Raw genomic sequence first — 17,784 nt, 5'->3', positions numbered from 1 at the left:
AAAATCTTACCGCATTATAGGTGAAAACGCGTTATATCGAACTTGCTTTGATCCACCGGAGTGCGCAGCCCCACCCCTCCGGAGCACTGCTTTACCATGTTATATCCGAATTCGTGTTATATCGGGTGGCGTTATATCGAGGTAGAGGTGTACCTGGAAATCATTTTGGACTCTAATTGCAAAGTATAAGATTCCTACAATCCTGAAATTGAATGAATGTGATGTTATTGTAATCTTCACTACAAAGTGATTTATTTGCAGTAACTTGATACTCATTGTGTCTATAGCATCATGTCTTTGATGTGATGGCAATAGCACAAACATCTGACTTATGAATTTGATTGACTTGTTTCTTTGTACCATGTTAAACTTGGGTTTGCTGAGTAGCAGCGTGCTGCACTGCTATCTAACTGTTGTGCCAACTGCAGATAAGTATTTGCTAAGTTCCCAAAGGAATGACCGCATTAATTGGTAACTCATATCACAGCATGCTGCTTTCTGGAGGGCCATAGCAGAATATAGTCAATTCAGCATGACCTCTGGGATCTGAAAATAACTTTTAACTGTTTGTACAGAATACTTTTCCTATCATAGTTAGTGTAGTTACTAGGCACATAGTGAAGTACGGGATTTTTGCATTGGTGTATGTGGTTAGTAACTTACGTCAGGAATAAATACAGCAACAATTTATTACTCCTTTAAACTCTCTCTTTCATAGGCAGTGAATTTATAGGTAACATAAAGGGGAGAGCAGACATCCCTGGCATATTAATTCTAAAGGGGAAATTTGGGGTACAAATGTCAGTTTGTGATAAAAGGAGCCATAGGACAAATCAATTTGATGAAAGCCAAAGAGATGCCTGTATTATGCCTCCAGTGTTCTCTCCTAATGGGAGTCTTCTTGGCAACCTGACAAATATCTAGGTCACTGCTGAACAAAATAACACTGTTCTTGTCAGGAGATATAAGAAATCCATCAAATAGATAGGCTAAGGCACCTTTGCCTGTCTTTATGGATCCATGTGAATATTGTTTAAAATGAATACTCTACAGAAAATAAACTCCTAAATTCTCAGTCCTTGAATCATCTTTAAGTGTTGCCTTCAAAGTCTTGGGTTGGAAAGAGGACCCAAGTGGTTCTAAACAAAAGCTTCAAGGGGTTTATTTTTAGTTGTGTTTACACTATCTAATTCTAATCTAAACTATAGAAAATTGAATTTAACCCTGAAATGGCAGCTGCACCAAGTTGACAGTGGGGTACTCTTCAAGGTCAACTTCACCAGGTGGAATTATCTTTCAAGATACTTCTCATTCCATGCTGAGATGGCACTCTTGTTCCACAATAGTAGAAACCAGTTGTTTTTAACTATAGGGACTGAGGATGGATCCCATTTACTTTACAAAAGACCCTCTGTTTAATCCTTGTGTATTAAAAAAATATTTTGAGAACATGGTCAGGTTTGTGGCATTTAAACACACACAGATACCTTGACAAATGAAAAAAAAAATCAAGCAGTTAATTGCCCTTCAAAGGAAATTTAACCTCCTAGAATGTGAGATATGGAGTATGTCTGCAGCTGAAGACTTTTCTGGCCCAAGCAGTTAGCTAATATTCCCCATTTTGCCCAGGTAGTTTCCATTAGGATAACAAATTGATGAGTTGGGTATATTCTTTGGTGCAATTCTATTTATTTGCAAAAAATATAAACAAAATCCTGTTTCTCCTAACACAGTAGAAACACACAGCAGACAGTTTCCTTGCTCACAATTTCCAAGCTTGCCTCTCCAATGAGTTCTTTGCCCTGAGGAACTCTGTCTCTCTGCTCCTTCTCAGGGCTATGCTCGCAACTGCTTCTCTCACTTTCAGCTGTTTTGCAAGCTGTGTGAGAGAGAAGTAAACAGTTCCTTATTCCCTGTATTTGCAATCAAGGAACCTCTTGGCTCACATGGTTTAGTTTCTTATCAGGCCTTGCCATGTGGCCCATTGCTTTGGATGGTGGCTTCTGTTACCAGTTACAACTGTATAAAAGGGGCTTAATTGCTCCTTCTGCTTCACCTGAAAGATGGCTGATTAGCATATCCATCAGCTTTAATCAGGTCTGTGATTATCTGTAGATGAGACCTGCAGTTAACACCTTCCAGCATAACTATATGTTAGAGGCTGCAGATAATGTTCTCTACCAATAGGGTTAGAAGAATGGACATCTCTTGCAGAGTAGAAAGCATGTCATCCTGTCACCTAGAAATTCATTTTCTTACAAAAACAAACAAAAAAACTTAGATCTGAGTTTGCTTTAACTTTTGAATTATTATGCATTTATTGGGTCTTCACTGAATTTAAATGCATAACACCATATAATAGATCAAAAGTTGTTAAAACTCTGTACTGTGAACTAAAAGGATGCTGAGAATAGTTCAGATCCAAAACTCACAAAACTGAAGGCATGCAAAACCTATTGTACTCATGGAACCCTGCAGTATTCTACTAATGCTTGAGAACCAGAAACTGGAACTGACAAATGATTTTTCCTCCCCACTCCCCAGCTGAATGAAATTTGAAGTATAAAGGAAAAAAGCCTTCAACAGTTTCTTGCTAAAAATCTTTAGTTGTAAACAGCTGTGTGCATGTATGTGTTTACAGCGAAGTATTCTTGGCTTGTGTATCTTACAAATGCTATGCATTAAAGTAAACACTAAACAGTCTATGAAGGCACCCTAGCAGCTGCACAAGTAAAATTGCACTGAGATTTCAGTTAAAGCCAGATTAAAATTATTCTATTTTACTATTTTTAATCATTAACAGTTGGAGGCTATATTCAAGCCTACCAATGTGAAGGACAGTTCTTTGAGCACTGGTCTCTATGTGTATTGCACTCATGGATATGGATGAGCCTGAGACTGGAGACTTGTAGCAAGTAGTATCTGTTGATCTGCGCCTATCCAGTTGCCATTCTTGTCCTCTGAACTGAGGGCATAAATGACGGTGTGGGCCAGTGCCTTTCCAGTTTCTTCACTACCGCATGGTTTGAGTCGAAATCACCTGAATCCTTTACAATCCTCCTCTATTACAGAAACTGTAAATATACATAGTTTTTAGTAAGATTAGACTTAGTGTTTTTTGTATAGAATTGTCTAGTCCCGTTCTGCCTTGGGAAGATTCTCTCCACAAAGAAGGGCTATACCCAGATTCCTGGAGTTTAAGAATGGTATATCCTGCTCTATGAGCGATGAACACCAATACTGTCTTGGGGAGGCTCACGTTGCTGCCAGTTTCAGCGTATGCCGTTCCTTCCCTCCCTGAACTCATGAGGGATTAAGAGCTCCATGTACAGAAACACCCCGTGGAGATAAGGCCATGAGACTCCAGTCAGATCCAGGCTGAGGAGACTGTCTTCGTGCAGCAACCTCAAATACTGAGCAGTGTTTCTCTTCGAGCACGAGCTCTGGAGCAGAGACAAAAACCATCAAACCTCAGAAACCCTCTCAGAAGAGTATGGACTATGAACATAAGTATAAGGAAAAATCACCATTCAGAACTGCCTCTGAGAGAGGATTCCACCCCATCTTGGTCCAAGTTGGCTGAGTCCTTGTATGTGGGCCCTAAAGGTCTAGGTCCATACAAATCTTTTGTCCGGGAAGGGAAGGCACGAAGGAAGAAGGATCAGATAGGCACCCTCCAGTTCCAACTGGGAGCTCCATGTTGGACTTCTGGTCTGTGGTTCCAGCACTTTGGGAACCTATGAATGCTAGATCATTGGACACACCAGATACACTAGTCCTGACCTCCAAGACTCCTTGAACTCAGGGAAGGACTGAAACCTTTACCTTACTGGAGGATATTTTTGCTTTACCCTTGTGACAGACTATACCACTATATTCATAGTTTTACAAGACTATTATAAATTTTATACCAAGTATGCCTTATGAAGTATCATCTGAAAACTCATGATTTACTGAAAATTATTGTCCTGATAAAATATATGTATAAACACTGTATGCAAATTTATAACATTGCTGTAACATGCTCCAAGTTCAGAAGAGCAGGCACAAACTACTTCCTCAGAAACAAAAGACAAACCAACTCCCAAGCCAGGTGTCAACAAAGTCAAGTGGATCATTACCTAATTAAATGGCCATTGTTTTGCAGGAAGAAGAGTGTAAGCAAGAACTACACTGGAGGTGGTGTTCGTGTGCCCCTCCATTTCTCCCTCCCCCCCCCCACTGTGCTGGAGATAATCCTCAAAGAGGGGAGAATGGTGTAAGAATAGAGAACACACACAACACAAATTACCTCTCTCCTCCATACTGTACCTTAAGAGACACTGAACAGGGGGAGGGGTCCTGGCCTGGTGAGAAAACTTTGCTTTGAATCCATTTAGCTTGCTAAATTAGGTGTTAGTTTGCATTTTATCTTATTTTCTTTGTTAACAATTCTGACTTTTATGCCTCATTACTTGTAATCATTTTATCTTTCTGTAGTTAATAAATTTGTTTTGTTGTTTTATCTAAGCCATTGTATTTGGATTGAAGTGTTTAAGAACTGCCACTTGTGACAACAAGGTATGTGCATATCTTTTTCCATTGATGAAGTGACAGACTTTATATGAGTTTGCTTTGTCCAGCAGAGAGAGGGTGACCAGACGTCCCGATTTTATCGGGACTGTCCCGATATTGCCTTGTTTGTCCCGCGTCCCGACCGATGTGGAGTCGGGATACTGGACAAACAAAGAGATGCTCTGGAGCCTGGAAGTGCTCGCGCCCCCCCCCTCCTGCCCCAACTCCACCCTCTCCTCCCCCCATTGGCTCCCTCCCCGAATCCCCGCCTCTTCCCCAGGCTCACCATTCCTCCTCCCTCCACAAGCACTGGAGGGAGGCCCGGGAGATGTAGGGGGAGTGCGGGGCCAGGGTGAGTGAGAGTCCGGCCTGGCCCCAAGCAGGCAGGACTCAGTCGGGCGGTAGGGAGAGTAGGGGGGCGGCCCGCAGGGCCAGGCGGCAGCTGTTCTCCCCCCGAGCAGCGGGACTCGGGAGCAGCTGCTGCTGCAGCTCCCACTGCCGTGGGGGGAGGAAGCAGCCGATGGCCAAGCTCGGCGGCTGCGGCTCTGGCGCAAGGGCCTGGACCCCCCGAGCCTGTTCCCCTGCGGGACCCGAGCGGGACGGGGGGAGCTGGGGCCTACTCCGGGGCCGCCCTGGGATAGCACCAGCTGGGCAGCAGCCCAGACCCAACTGGCCAGGGGCTGGCCGCAGCGTGCGCGCTGCTGGGTCCCCGCAGCAGGCCTGGGCTTGGAGGGTTCGGGCCCGGGCGCCGCAGCTGCCGAGCTTGGCCATCGGCCGCTTCCTCCCCCCGCGGCAGTGGGAGCTGCAGCAGCGGCTGCTCCCGAGTCCCACTGCCCGGGCGGGGGGAAGAACAGCCACCGCCTGGCCCCGCGGGAAGCCCCCCTACTCTCCCTACCGCCCGACTGAGTCCTGCCTGCTTGGGGCCAGGCCGGACTCTCACTCACCCTGGCCCCGCGCTTCCCCTGCGTCTCCCGGGCCTTCCTCCAACGCTTGTGGAGGAAGGGTGGTTTTTTGTTTTGGCCCCGCCCCACCGCATCATGCGCCTTCCCCCCTCCCCCCCCCCGTCCCGATATTTGACTTGGGTGATCTGGTCACCCTAAGCAGAGAGCTGGGCAGTACAAGATGCACATTTGGGAAGGTCTGGGACTGGGAGTTTGTTGGTGTTGCCCTATATATAATTCATGAATGGCTGGTCAAAGCATTCATGTAATTCAGCTGGGAATGCATGCTAGAGGCTGTGTGAACTGGCAAGGAGTGGTTGTTGTCACAGCAAAGCAGTGTAAAGGGCACCCCAGATTGGAGAATTTACTTCCACAGAGGTTTCAGACTGTGGTGAACCTCATAATGTTCACCCCAGCGCTCCAGTGAAGTCTTCTGAGATTCACAGGTCATATGGCAGTATGCACTTCTGTCACACAGTATGCCAGACTGCATCTTTGAACTTTGCAAGGGTGGTTGAGAAGTGTATCTGCCCAACAAGCATAGCATGGATCCGTTGGTTACTATCCCTCAAAGTCCTGTCTCTGACAGGGACCTTATGGTATCCATTGGCGGAGGGGTTTGTGGGTGACAGGGTCTAGTATCTATAGTATAGTATAATAGTTCTCTAAAGGTGTCTTGTAACATCTGCTGAAAGTTTGTCACACATCATAATAATTGCAAAATGTACGTAGGGATAATATGTAAGGAGTTATACATGTATACTGAAAATGATGTTTTTAAGGTCTGTGAGTTGGGGCTGATTGCCAGAAGGTGAAAAGTGGGTTTCTTTCAGGCAGAAGATGCTTATCTACCTGTCTCGGTAGATCTAGATTGAATATTGTACTCTTCACAATGAACATTTACTTACAGTCTGAGCAAAATGCTAATCAAATTATTGCAAAATCTTGAGAGGAGATTCTAGACAGGAAGAAGCAAGTAGCAGAGGGTTACCCTGTTTAAAAGTGAAGACAGTAGATCATTGGGGTGGAGAAGTACACCCTGTTATCCTTCACTAAGGGCACAAGCTGCCGGCTGGCTTGTCTTATGGATGGAGGGTCACAGCCAGTCTGGCTGTTCGATGTTGGGAGAGAAACTTTGGGCCAGCTAATCTTTTATGAGATGGAAATTTCTTTTTAAGTTTAGGCTCTAGAAAATGTTCTATTTTTTTAAGTAACCATTTGTTTCTATTAATTCTACTTCTTCTCAAATCTGTTCTTTGTTAAATAAACTTCTACTGCTTACTATAAATATATCTAAGTGCTCTGTGTTGAGCAGAGTGGTGATCCTGAAGTGTAACTGGTAAACTTGTGCATACTATTCCTTTGGGAGTAGATGATCTGGGAATTCTGAGTGTCCAGTGCATTGGGGATGGGCACTCCAGGGGATACTTGAAGGACTCAGTGGAGCGTGACTAGTGTTAACTTGTAAAGAGAGAGCAGGGCCAGAAGAGGCATGGATGTTGGTGTTTGTGTTGCTGGAGGTTGGTGGTATAGGGAAATTGATCCATGGCAGGCTTCCTCATGTGAAGGGCAGATGGTAGTGAGGTGCCTAACAACCCTGGGTACCCCTGGAAAGTGTGTCAGTGTCCTCATCAAATGGAGGAAGGATTCAACATAGGTGTGCAGTGGAATGTCTTTTCGAGTATTGCTACCAGTAGAGATTCTAGTTACAGATGCCTCCACCAAAGGCTGTGGAGTGTCACAGTTTAGGGTAACTACAGCTGTATTCCCCCTCCGTGGTCCAGCAAGGCATGCCCCTCTAGGTTCCTGGCTCCTCAGCTGTCACCTTTCTTGGGCAGAGACTTGCATCTCTCTCCTTCCTGCACAGTTCCCTGTCTACGCTGTAAATTTCCCAGCAAGTCAGAGTGCACAAGCAGGTCTGCTTTACTGTCTCCTCAGAAGCTATAAACAGCATAATTGCCCAGTTATAAGGTCTGACCCAGCTTTTCCTAAGCAAGCACATTCATTCTTAAAGTGAAAGCATTACAGAGAAAACATATTACAATAAAAAGAGATCCTACGCACATGCTAATAAGCTTATTAGAGATCTCCCCAACTCCGGTGGGAGTACTCCTTCAAACCCTACACAGGAGTTCTGTGGTTACAAGTTCATAACTCATTCTGCTCAGAAACAGAACCTCTATGCATAGCTTAGCTTCTCCTTTTATACAGCCTGGGTCTTTACCTACTCATGGTCTTTGCAGATCTATCAGTCAAAGGTCCATTTCTCAAGGTGAAGCTTCCAAAGGCTGAGTTTTGCATAACTGAGGGGGTACATTTGAGTATACCTTCCTCTAGAGATTTCCTGGAAAACCCACTTTACTTTAAAAGTTCATTCTTGTCTGGCACATTATGAACTTCAAAAGGACTAGTGAAACAATCTTCTTAGGGTTTACCTTAGTCATGTCTCCACTCTAGAGCTATTATGTACAATCCCATAATAATACATAAATATTTACATTTTTAATATAATGAACTCCGAAGATACTTAAACTTAATTCAATAAGAGTTGTCCAGGATATTGCATAAAAATTTCCATATCTGTCAGAGTGCATCTCAACCACTTCTGAATTCAAGGGAAATGGCCCACTCAGGAGACCTCACTACATGTAAATGTACTGGAATTCAGAGCAATTTTGCTGGTGTGCAGGATTTGACAATGTAAGTGTTTATGGACAGCATCACAGAGAATCATTACTTCAACAAGCAAAAGGGAGCCAGGTCCTCACCACTATGCCAGGAAGCCATACATCTCTGGAATTGGAATATTTGTCATCAGGGAGCATTGGTGGCCCTTCACCTTCCTGGCAAGTAGAATACCTTAGCAGACAGACTCAGCACTGAGTTATCTAAGAATCACCATTGATATCTTAAGAGCTCAGTCTTCCACAATGTCCTTTGCAGATGGGGGTGAATTTGTTTGCAACATGTCGCAACAACAAATGCCAGAGGTTCTGCTCCAGAGAAGGCATGAGCCCTCAGAGGCCTTTCCCATTTTGTAGGCTCCTTGTCTGATGTATGTTGTCTTTACAATACCTGGGGTACCGAAGAAGCTGATGAAAGATGCCGGCTACATTATCATGGTCAGCCTGGTATGTACCAGACTCACATGGGCCAGTTTCTGTTTTCCAGTCTACTGAATGTTGATTAACAAGACTGATCATTTAGCTTGACCTGCTTCATCTAGTCTATCATAATGGCAGCTAGTTCCTTCACCCAGATCTGACATCTTTGCATTGGGCTGCCTGAATCCTGGCTGGATGACAGATGGAGAGAGAAGCTGTTCTGTTCCCTGACCAGTGGGAAAACTTACTTTAGTGGGATTTAACCTGGTTTTGACTGGACTGATGGATTTCTCCATGCAAGCCTGTGGCTACTACCTGGTTCTTTACTATCTTCATGAAAACAGCTTTTCAAATAGACATCACATCAGCTAGAGAAGAGCCGGAGATCCAGACCCTAGTAACAAGGTAGCCTTGCATGCTCGTTCATAAGTTCCTTTAGAACTCACCCAAAGTTTCTATCCAAGGTAGTCACTTTCTTATCAGTCAGTATCTATTCATGCTCTGGTTTTCTTCACTAAATTATTTTCACCCAGATAAAAATGCAAACGCCACATGCTAGATATTGAGAGAGATGTCTTTTTGTTTAGAAAGGACCAAGTCATTCAGGTGCATGCCTACACTCCCATATTCTCTTGCTGTCCAAGTGGGTCTCGGACTGAATTAAGACTTGCTGATTTTTAGCTAAGAGCGAGACCCTGGACAAATTCAGACTCATTTCACTCGGGTTCAGGTGGCATCTGCAGCCTGTATGGGTGGCATCCCCATTGTTTCCTGTTCCCTGGAATCAGGCCAAGAAAGAACCACAAACAAAGGTTGAATTGAAGCAGTACTGAGGGCTGATTTATTGCTTGCTTCCCTTATTTGTGCAATTATACTCTCATACACACTCCATGCATACTGGTGACAGGCTGCAGACACAGGTGTCGCTTTTGATCTTAGGTGACTGAGACTGGCCAGGTTCCAGCTTCCCAGAGATTGAACTGGATATATATTAGGGTTGTCTTAGATATGAACCATCATTACTTTACCACAAGGTTTGAGTAATGAATGCAAGAAAGGATAAAGTATATACACTTTGAGGAATCACATAGTTGTTCTTTCACCTATACTAGGAAGAAAATAAAAATACTATATACAGAAACTGGAGATCGTTAGTGCCTGAATACACCTTTTTCAGAGACACTAGTTTCTGGCATCCTTGTTTGCAACATAAAGTGTTGCTAGCAATACCATACCATTCATTATATAAGGAAGATTACACTAAACTTAGTATGGCTTTCATATACTTCAATGAGGAGAGGATGGGAGTTTACTAGTACTAGAATGGTAATCTTACTGGATTTCATGTGTCTTTTCCAGGAGAAAAAAGTGAAAGCTTTCACTGTGTCTTGAGGTAGCACTGAAACCCTTAAGAAGCTCTTGATGCTTGTCATACATTTAAAGGTACTCTTACTGTGGATGAGTGACTGTGGATGCACAACATTTATTTCACATTTTTTTTAATATATAATGGATGAGGTATTCCGTTTCTTGGTTTATTAGCCTTGAAGGACTTGGATTTCACCAAAGGTCTTGAACCATTTAACTGTATTTTCAGTTCAGTTGCATAATGTAGCTGTTAACTGAATTTCTGCAAGTGGTGAATAAGTTTTTCCAGGATATTTTTTAAATGTCTTGTTTTGATGGGCTACTTTTTAGAGTGCTTTTTATAAGGTAGAAAAGATAGTTAATTCATGGAGCATTTGTCATGCTAGTTGTAGCAGAAATTCTTGCAATAAAGCATTTTTGAATTTGTAAACAATAAATCACTCTTATTTACTGTAGCAAAAAGAGACTGGTGGTAGAAATTTGGGAAAACGAGCATGTGCAATCAAAGTTCAATCTCATTGATTCAAAAATGACTTAGAGTTCCTGAACATATGCATATCTCTTTATACTTTCAGTACACTAGTTGTTGATTTGGGTGGTCTCTGCTCTTGTAACTGACAAGCAGTAAGTCAATCCAAAACTTTGGGACCATTCTTGGGTTCCTTTCCTGGCAGTTGTGATGACCTTCCCAAGTTTGTGTTCTTCTTTTAGTGGGGGACAGTTGCAGTAGTGGTGCTCCTTAGGGACTTTCTTTAGAAAAATGACTGGTTGGTGGGTCCAGGGTCAGATATAAACAGTATTAGTACTGTATCCTTCCTCTACTGCAGTGTTTCCCAAACTGGGGTTTGCAAAAGGTTACAGGGGGTTCTTGGGGGAAAAAATTCCCTAATGGTGGACAGAGCTGTCCCTAGGGACCCCAGGCAGCATGGGGCCAGAGCCCCTGGACTTCCAAGAGCTAAGCAGATCAAAGCAAGCATATCTATCACACTGAGGAGATTTAAACTTCAAGACTCCTTATAAGAAATGGAAAGGAAGGTGAATATTTTTTGCTGTTTTTAAAATTAAATAGGCAGCTAGTATTGTTCTTTATAATAATTTTTAAAACAAGTTTAAGCTTTGTTGTAATGTGTGCTGTTTGCCTGGACTGCTCAAGACCTAAATGCTTGTGTAGAAGGAACTCTGAGTTGGCTTCTTAAATACCTTCATGCTGTTTCACATCTGATACTCCTTGATGAAACATAGCCTTGTCTTATAACAGGCTTATTCAAAGTGATACAAGCTACGAAAGTGAGATCTTTGAAGAGTGTTGCCATTTTCATAATGTAATAAAATACTGTAAATAATAATAAATAGTGTGTAATAAGCATGTCATAAAAACAAATTTTATATTTCCAAGATGACTGCTTTTATAATTTATACTCAGGTAAAGGAGAAAATCCCTGGAAATATTCATTTTTAAGAGGGGGTTCACGAGACTTGATGTGTTAGTGAAAGGCTGTTAAAGTTTGGGAACCACTGCTCTACTGATAGCCTTTGCTATCATGCTAGGTGTACGGAGAAAAATGGTTTTATTTCTGATCTCTTCTGACTTTTTTGTCTTTTTTTTAAGTTAAAAGGGGCCTCTCAAGGTGATTGCAATTTTATATGCTAGTGCTTCTCCATCTTCAAACAAAATTAAATTCAGACATGGTGTAAATCGCTTTTAGTTGCTGAATTGCAGGATTAAGCATGGATTGGGAGTTGGAACGGAGTTATAGTCCCTCGTTCTGATATTAATTTGCTGTGTCCTTGCTGATGTGTAACCTCTCTGATTCTGTTTCATTAGCTGTAAAAATAGGAGTTGTTTTGTTTTTTTAAATCTCAGGGATGTTGTGAAGCTTAACTAAAGTCAGCAACTACACAACACTTTACTATTTGTGAGTGCCAGAGGTGGAATATTCTAGCTCCCAGTCCTGGGTTTAATCCACTAGACTATGAAGCACCGCTACTCTCTCCCACCTACTTATTTAAAATTTACATATGAGTTTATGAATTTGTAATAGGATAGGGGGATGCCAAGGCAATATTATGTAGAACTGTTACACTCCTCTTCTTCCTGCACTGATGCAGCTGTGCCACTGCAAGATTTCTAGTGTAGCTGCTCTAAACCGATGGGGGAGCTCTTCCATCAATTTAATTAATCCATCCCCAATGAGCGGCAGCAGCCGTGTTGGCAGGAAAAGCTCTCCTGCTGACATAGCGCTGTCCACACTGGTGCTTAGGTTGGTGTAGCTTCTGTCACTGAGGGGGGGGCTTATCCAAACCCCTGAGCAACAGAAGTTATACCGGCGTAAGTGGTAGTGTAGACATAGACTTAGTAAAACAAACAGCTTAATGTACACAGAAAACATTGTAAATAGTACTTTGGAACACTATGAATAATGTTTAAATAAAAACTATTAGTAAATATATATATATTTTCAATATAAGGTTGCAACATAACATTTCCTGTCGTTTAGCACACCTTCCCTTCTGATCTTCTCTTGGATGACTTCTCATCTTTTTCTGATGACCATAATGTGTAATGTATTTTATCTGGACTCTTTAGAGCTTAAGAAGAATGAGAGCATCTCAGTCTTTTCAAACTCTTCAGAAATCTATCAACAGGCAATCTGGGGATCTCCATAGATAGCAGCATTATAGCCCTTAGGTTAATAGCTGACTGGCTCCTCAATTCCTGGGGAAACAGATATCTGGAACATCTATCCAAAGTGTTATAGTTATTGGGATCATCATATAAACTACCCATTTCCTGGCTCTCTAAGGCTCTTCACTCTACAGGGCACTATCTCCTCCCCATTAGGCCCAGCTAAGTCAGGCAAAAAGTTACCAAACTGTTGTCTCATTAAATGCTGCCCCATTCTCTCTCTTTAACTAAGACAAAATCCCAGTTTGAAGCAGTTAGCTGATAGCTAAATGTAAGTTCCATAGGCTCTGTAGCCTCTAGGGGAAACACATGCACCTCTCTCAGCTCTCCCTCTAGGTCCATAAACCACACTGTGATGGACCAAATATTTATCTTAAAGGAAAGCTTCCCTACTAAGGAAAGTTGGAATAACACACTCGCCTGTATCCAAACTGGTACAGAGATTGTGATCAAGCCCTCTCAGCAGTTACATCTCTTGGTCCTTTGTGGATCAGCCATTGAGTCCACAGGGCTGTCTTTATCTCCTATATTTATAATGTTCCCCCCTTGTACTCTGGCTTAACTCTTGGAGAATGACTGGGTGTTTGACCTGTCAAGTGGATTGCACACACCAAAATTTTCCTATATAGCTTCAGAAACAGTTCATGAGCATGATTAGTAATTGCCATGCCCTATTTCTTGATATTTCTGGGCCCTTTTAGGTGAGTTGCCCTGGTGTGTACTCTGCAGATGTGCAGACAGTATTTTAATTAAAATCTATACTATTTCCAACTGCTTCTCTCCCATTCTTTGGTCCAAACAAGGTCAAATGCTGCAGTGTAAAAGCACATGGGTTTCACTTGCTTCAGTGCAAATTTTAGCCCCTCTTTCCTCCACCCTATTCCTAGCAGCTTCAGGAGGTTTAAAAGAGCATGAAACCTAATATTTCACCAAATTTTCCTGATTTTTTTTTTTTTAAACAGCTTTACCTAGCTGTAGAGTCCTGATCAAGAGTACATCTCACTGTGTCAGAAATGGTCTGTAAGATTGCCAGGCTTCAATGAAAATCACAGGTTAGGTTGGATAGGACCACTCTGTCTAGCAAGGACTCTACATAGTTTTCTCCAAATGCTTTTAGTTTTTCTTTTGAGAACTGTAATAGCTATCTCAATAAAGAAACTGTTTGTATGCCCTTGCCATCAAAAAGTTTTTCTAATGTCCAAGGTACGTATAGTCTCAACTTCATACTACCATGCTGTGGGAAATGACTCATGTTAGGGTTTGGCTGGCAGCTGCTGTTTGTCAGCTTAATGGGAGGGGAGAGCACCAGTCACTAAAATATTGCTAATTTTTGAATTCTGCATCTTACTATGCAGGTTTATTTCATCACGCTTTAATTTCCAAAAATTTTGAAGTTGTTTCAATGTGAATTTAATATTTCTTTATCTTGAATATAAGATTAATTAGCATGAAATTGCATCCTCCTAATAATTCCTTTCTATACCATCTTAATTTTTTTCTTCCTGCCATCATATGAACACTGAGCACTTTTGAATTGACAACCTTCAGTATTTAACAGCTTGCTGATTTAGAATTCTTAGTTTTTATCCATCTTCTATGTCAGTCCATATGTTTGGTTATTGCTCTTCCATGCCAGCAGATACAGTATATTGAGACTCTTCGATGATCATGCTTTGCATTTGGGGTGCTTACCAGTTACCAGAGTTCAGCTGCTTGTAGGCAGCAGATGGAGTATAAGTACCATTGTCAGAGGAGGAGAAAGGGGTAAACCAAAAGGAGAAAATCAAGCAGGCCTATGAAGATTTCTATGAAGAAGCAGCTGCATACCAGTGACTGTAGCATCTGAAGGCATTGACATTCTGTAGGTTCTCAGTCCCATGAGTAGAAGTCCTGCCCTCCCAGGTATACAACACGGCTAATTCTTTCAAGAACTCCAAGGCCAGGAAGCATCCACAATACTTGGCTTTTATTACACACAGATCATACCCCACACTGCCTGCAAAGTTTTGGAGGGTGTAGAAGACCAGGAGGGGGCTTTTGATTTAAAGAGAAGGTATTCAAGGTAATGCTGAGATCATCTGTACTCCAGACTCTCTCTCAACTATGATGTGGTGGTTTGGTTCTGAGATTGCAAGGGGGAGGTCTGCTGAGGCTGGTAGACTTCTTTGCTCTCCTGGACCACCCGTCTATCCTTCCATCTCCTTTTTAAAAAAACAGGAGTACTTGTGGCACCTTAGAGACTAACAAATTTATTAGAGCATAAGCTTTCGTGGACTACAGCCCATTTCTTCGGATGCATATAGAGTGAAACATTTATTGAGGAGATATATATACAGACATACAGAGAGCATGAACAAGTGGGAGCTGTTCTTTTTGCGGATACAGACTTACACAGCTGCTACTCTGAAACCTCCTTTTTAAAGGCACCACTTCCCCTTGGATTACCAGTTGGTTCAGCATTGGCAGCCTCCACTAGCTCTGCCTAACCAAACGTAGACCTCTTTTGTAGCCAAAAGCTGGTTGCTTAATATCCCCTGCTCCAAAGTTTTCGTATACAAAATGGGAAAATGTGTACGTTAGTCTAATTACCTTTTAGATTAAATAAAGAAAAAGTTGTTTTTCAGAGAGCATAGTGTGTAACTTGCTTTGTCCCACTCCCCAATATCCTCTAACGTACAGACCTGTATTCTAGAAAACTAAATTCAGAGCAATTGTCTGCTGTAAGACAGAACAGAACTGGGATTGTTGGACTCTGCAAACAGTAGGTTATTCTATAGAATTTACATAAAATATTTTAAAGAATTTCTTCAGTTCATGTGTTCAGATTTGAGATTATCTTGAAGTCTGTCAGGCTATCATATCTGTACTAGAGGGGGAAAGAATGCAAGGCATATATTCTATATATTTGTCACTCAATAGAAAGGATTTTACAGATAAGTGTTGTACTTAAAGAAGGTGTGAAATACTGAAAAGGGACTATAAATGTAAAGTCGTGTCAGTTGAAAAAAAATTAAATTGTTTCAAGTCCTACAATTACCCCCATCTGATTTATTTTTTTTACGTTCATTTTCCTGTTCAGAAGGTTTCTGTTCCCCGTTTTTGTAAAATATTTGCACAAATAGGGAACTGACACTGGAAAAACACAAATATGTTTTCCTTTGTCAGTTACAGTAATCTTGATGTTACTTGTAACAACCGTAGAAGTGGGAATTTGAAGAAGGGTAACATTTTCAAAAGTCTCTAAGTGACTTAGAAGTCTCTCTCTTGAAAATGGGTATTAAGCCCTAAATTTTGTATGGAATTTCTTAATCTTACACAGGGTCCAACATTTATGGTAGAATTTTTGGATATGTAATTCCTTCACTGAATGCAGGATAAAAATTTGGGCTTTCTGGATCTACAGGGTTATTTGGCATTGCGGCACTTCTCTGAATATTGTCCAATATCAACAGCTGCTATCCAGCAGCCTATATGAAAAGTGAGTTTGCAGGGTTCAGTAGTTAAATACAGGGTCAATACCTTGGTGAGTTAGCCCATCCTACACTATTGTGCTGGGTGGGAGAGGGGTTAGAATTTTGCTGTCCTTGGACTCTGCTGTGGCAAATGGGTGTCTGATGCACCCATTCTTTCCTATCTGCTGAAAGAGCTTTCTCTTCCTACCTCATAGTCTCCTGGCTATTTTGTGGTGGGTGGTGGGGTAACTCAGCTTATTCATAGGACCAGTGTTGGTGCTATATATAGCACAGTGATTGGGACATGTGCTTTGGTTTACAACTGGTATTCAGAACCCTGTGTGGATCTGTGAAACTGACAGTTTTAATACTTTCATTCTGGTAGGGCTTGAGAAAGCTGTGAGCAGCAGGAAAGGCACTGAAGTGACCATCCTGAGCCTGTAGACCAGGGGTGGGCAAACTTTTTGGCTTGAGGGACACATCGGGGAATAAAAATTGTATGGCAGGTCATGAATGCTCACACAATTGGGGTTGGGGTGCGGGAGGGGGTGCGGGCTCTGATTGGGGGTGCAGGCTCTGAGGTGGGGCTGTGGATGAGGTGTTTGGGGTGTAGGAGGGTGCTCTGGGCTGGGACTGAGGGGTTCAAAGATCAGGGGTGCAGGTTCTGGTTGGGGGTGCTGGCTCTGGAGTGAGGCTGGGGATGAGAGGTTTGGGGTGCAGGAGGGTGCTCTGTGCTGGGATCGAGGGGTTTGGAGGGCAAGAGGGGAATCAGGGCTGGGGCAGGGGTTAAGGCATGGGAAGAGGCTCGGGGCGCAGGCTCTAAGCTGCTTCTGGAAGCAGTGGCATGTCCCTTCTCTGGCTCCTAGGCGTGGAGTGGCCCGCAACCCTCAGAGTGGGGCCATGACACTGCTTCCAGGAGCCACGTGGTGCGGCTCCGACCCGGCGCCCCAGCTGGAGGTTGTGGGCCGGCTTAAAACGGCTCGCGGGCCAGATTTGGCCCACCCCTGCTGTAGACATATGGCACTTCATCAGTTTACATTCAAAAGGTATTTTTAAAGGTGGCATGTAAATACCTTGAAATGCCGGCTACAACAGTGTTCTCACTTTTAGGTGACGTTGTAAACAAGAAGCGGGCAGCATTATCTCCTGCAAATGTAAACAAACTTGTTTGTCTGAGTGATTGGCTGAACAAGAAACAGGACTGAGTGGACTTGTAGACTCTAAAATTTTACATGGTTTTATTTTTGAATGCAGTTTTTTTTTTTTTAACATAATTCTATATTTGTAAGTTCAACTTTGATAAAGAGATTGCAGTACGGTACTTGTATTAGGTGAATTGAAAAGTACTATTTCTTTTGTTTTTTTACAGTGCAATTTGAAAATGTAGAAAACATCAAAAAATATTTAAATAAATAGTATTCTATTGTTTAACAGTGCGATTAATCACGATTAATTTTTTTAATCACTCAACACCTCTATAAAAATATGTTAAGGCTTAAACTTATTATCAAAACATTTAAATAAAAAATAAATATGCTGAATCCATGAGCCTCTGTCCAAAACTTTGGGTTAAGGGCTACTTTTCTATATAAAGAAAGAAGTTTTCCCCTGATTCTAACTTTTGAAGTCAACCTTTTATAAATCTGGCACAATAGGTCATGTATTGTATTAAGGACTTG

General features: G+C 42.2%; 2 protein-coding genes across 12 annotated transcripts in view; one reads left to right on the top strand and one right to left on the bottom strand.

Moving 5' to 3' along the window:
- Positions 1 to 17,784, top strand: part of PACSIN2 (protein kinase C and casein kinase substrate in neurons 2) — a 109,261-nt gene that overhangs the window by 5,887 nt on the left and 85,590 nt on the right. For 2 of the 11 annotated variants that reach the window (XM_065583398.1, XM_065583432.1), the window contains exon 2: positions 15,346 to 15,414. The exons of the other annotated variants lie outside the window; for them this stretch is intronic. The gene's annotated coding sequence lies outside the window, so the exon portion shown is untranslated. The remainder of the gene's footprint in view (positions 1 to 15,345; positions 15,415 to 17,784) is intronic. 11 annotated transcript variants of the gene reach the window in all.
- TSPO (translocator protein) overlaps positions 1 to 17,784 on the bottom strand; it is a 143,218-nt gene that overhangs the window by 115,928 nt on the left and 9,506 nt on the right. The window lies entirely within an intron of this gene.

The sequence above is a fragment of the Chrysemys picta genome, chromosome 1, assembly GCF_011386835.1.
Source record: "Chrysemys picta bellii isolate R12L10 chromosome 1, ASM1138683v2, whole genome shotgun sequence".
Classification (NCBI taxonomy): Eukaryota; Metazoa; Chordata; order Testudines; family Emydidae; genus Chrysemys; species Chrysemys picta.
This window is presented reverse-complemented; position numbering and strand designations above follow the sequence as displayed.